This window comes from Phoca vitulina, unplaced genomic scaffold (genome assembly GCF_004348235.1).
Source record: "Phoca vitulina isolate PV1807 unplaced genomic scaffold, GSC_HSeal_1.0 scaffold34, whole genome shotgun sequence".
NCBI lineage: Eukaryota > Metazoa > Chordata > Mammalia > Carnivora > Phocidae > Phoca > Phoca vitulina.
In genome coordinates, this window is record NW_022589737.1 from 167,153 (window position 1) to 170,424 (window position 3,272).

At 41.1% G+C, this 3,272-nt stretch overlaps 1 pseudogene; it reads right to left on the reverse strand.

Moving 5' to 3' along the window:
* Positions 1 to 147: 147 nt before the first annotated feature.
* Positions 148 to 1,120, reverse strand: LOC116645784 (annotated as a pseudogene).
* Positions 1,121 to 3,272: the final 2,152 nt, after the last annotated feature.

The window sequence follows — 3,272 nt, forward strand, 5'->3', positions numbered from 1 at the left end:
AAAGAAAGAAAGAAAGAAAGAAAGAAAGAAAGAAAGAAAGAAAGAAAAAGGAAGGAAGGAAGGAAGAAGGAGGAAGGAGGGAAGGAGGGAGGGGGGGGAGGGACGGAGGGAGGGAGGGAAGAAGGAAGGAAGAAAAAGAGGTCTGAATTAAGGTAGAAATGTATCCCATCTGATGAAAGGTGAAAATCTAGCCATGAAGAAACCCCAACAAATATCGTATAATAATCCAGTCCTAAAAAGTCCTTGTACAAATTCAAATACTTTTCTTTTCAGAGCTCACTTCAGGGCAAGTTTGTTGTCCTTATTCCTCAAGCTGTAGATATAAGGATTTGGTGTGGATCCAACATTTGTATAAAAGACTGAAGCCACTTTCCTGGTTCATAGACTCTACATTAAAAGAGTGGGGGCACAGGAATGCTACTGCCCCAAAGAAAAGGGAAACAGTCATTAATGGGAATTGCAGGTGCTGAATGAAGGTTTTAGCCCTGTCCTCTGTAGAGCTGATGTGGAAGACGCTGGTGATGATAAATGCATAGGAGATGAAAGCAGTACCAAAATCTCACTATTGTAGGTACTGGTGCAGGAAAGCTGAGCACAGGGAGAACAGAGATAGTGGCTGGCAATATTGGCACCACAGAAGGTCAGTCTCACCACAGAGAGTGTGGGCTAGGAAACCTCGACCCCATCACATATATCCCAAACATAAACAGAGAACAGATCCGAAGGGACACTATAACATCATACAATAGTGGCTTGCAAATGGCAACATAGTGATTATATGCTATTGTTGTTGGCAATGACATTTGGCAATGACAAAGAAACAACAGAAATAGAACCACATCAGCCACCCTGGAGAGGAGATGTTTTCCTCTAGACGACGTTCATAGCATTTTGAGGGCAAAGATGGAAGAGTAAAGGACATCTATGAAAACAGACTATAAAGTAAATATGATATGGATGTGTGAAGGTATGAATTTAGTGAAATTAATATAATCTGGCCACCTCAGCAACCAGATAGATCACTAGCCACAGGAAGAAGAGGGGGAGCTGGTACACTCTGGCCTGTCAGTTCAATCTTGAGAATAAAGTCCGTCACCAGGGAGTAATTTTCATCTATCATTCTGCTGTAGAAGTCTATCTATGGAGATGAAGGAAGAGCCAATGAGAGGAAAACTGACCTTTTCTGAGCCATTTCGCACCCATGAAATATCACACAGACTGGCATTCTCTAGACCTTTGAGTGACTTTCAGACCCCAGCATTTGCAGTGACAACTTCTGACCTACAGAAAGGCTATAATGAGAAGAATACAAAGAAGTCTATCTTCACTTTAGAAGGAAACTTTACTAATAAATTGGAAAGTCTGAAGAGACAAATCTTGAAGTTGGTGATTTGACCAGTGGAATTGTCAGAAGAAAAACATGATTAGAACTAAAAGCAAGGTATGGAGGCAGGAAAACACAAGGCAGGTTGGGAGAGGGACCACTACTCCATTTTAATCAGGGCCCAGAGATTTGATTGCTCTTTCCTAGAATGGCCTTTAATATTATGAGGAGTCATTAAGGAATGTTGGATAGCAGAATGACATAATTAAACCACTTTTGTAAAGAAAAAAAAAAGAACTTAGGAGTGGTGCAGATTGAATCAGAAGAGAACATGAGACAGAACTTCAGCAGAGGGACACCTGGGTGGCTCAGTTGGTTAAGTGGCTGCCTTTGGCTCAGGTCATCATCCTAGGGCCCTGGGATCGAGCCCCACATTGTGCTCCCTGCTCAGCGGAGAACCTGCTTCTCCCTCTCCCTCTGCCTGCCGCTCTGCCTACTTGTGCTCTCTCTATCTCTCTGTCAAATAAATAAATAAAATCTTTAAAAAAAAAAGAACTTCAGCAGAAATCCCACGTAGTGAGGTAATAAGGTCATTGTGACTCAGGAGACACAAGAAGACTTCACATGACGTGGAAAATATGAGACACAGATCATGAGAAAGAAGTTCAAAATGACCACGTTTTTGGATTTTTTGGAAACTAGGAGAATGGCATTTTCATTAACAAAATGAGAAGAGACTAACAGAAACTAGTTTGGGGGGAATGTTGGAGAATTAACTATTGTTAATGTGAAGAATGAGGACACAACCCTCATTCTGGTGTGTACCATCATGTACATGAAAATGCACCCCTTCTCCCATCCCAATACCATTAAGACTGCTCCTTTCATAAGTAGACAGGTTCTAGTAAAATATAAAAACAAATGAATGTCTTATAAACCCTGGGGAAAGAACTTCGATAAAGAATAGTAAACCATAAGCAGACAAGTTCTTACCCTACTTAGAACTCCACTGACCTGTCATCTTCTAAAAAAGCCTTCACTGTCCTCTATGACTGAGTTAGACTCCCGTTCTTGTACATCCATGTGTTTGACGCCACTGGAGAAACTTTCCCACAATGCATTGAATTTGTCTGTGTTTGCTTTACTGTCTCTCCCTCGAGACTGTAAGTTTCTTCCAGGAAAGTATTGTGTTGTGTTCAAAGAATCTTACGACATATTTGTCGTACCACAGAAACTTATTAAATGATTATGATTGAGATGGTTGTAGTGATAGTGTGTGGTTGTGGTGAGTTGGAAAGGACAGGGCCAGCAAAAGAGAAGGGAAAGTTACCTTAATAGAAGGGATTGTTGAAGTTATATAAGGTGAATGAGATCATTACAAATGGTGATTAACATAACATAATAAAATAAAATAAAAAAACAAAAAACAAAAAACAAAGAGTAGAGAAAAGAAGAACAAATGGCAAGTGGAGATTTGGATTACATCTACACTGGATGGGCCCACCATAGCCAACAACGCAGTCTGGCCCTTCCTCCCTCACTTGTCAATCTCACAAACCCAATTTCTCTTCCTCATGCACAATCTATCAGTTGGATGGATGTCAGATCTACTACATCCTCGCTATTATATTTGAGATACAGAAAGAGACTCTTTTTTTTTTTTTTTAAAGATTTTATTTATTTATTTGACAGAGAGAGACACAGCGAGAGAGGGAACACAAGCAGGGGGAGTGGGAGAGGGAGAAGCAGGCTTTCCGCTGAGCGGGGAGCCCGATGCGGGTCTCGATCCCAGGACCCTGAGACCATGTCCTGAGCCGAAGGCAGACGCTTAACGACTGAGCCACCCAGGCACCCCTACAGAAAGAGACTCTTAACAGGGGAAGCAAACCAATAATAGTAACTGTTACAAATTAAATAAGGTAAGTAAAATATGTACTAACCAGATGTT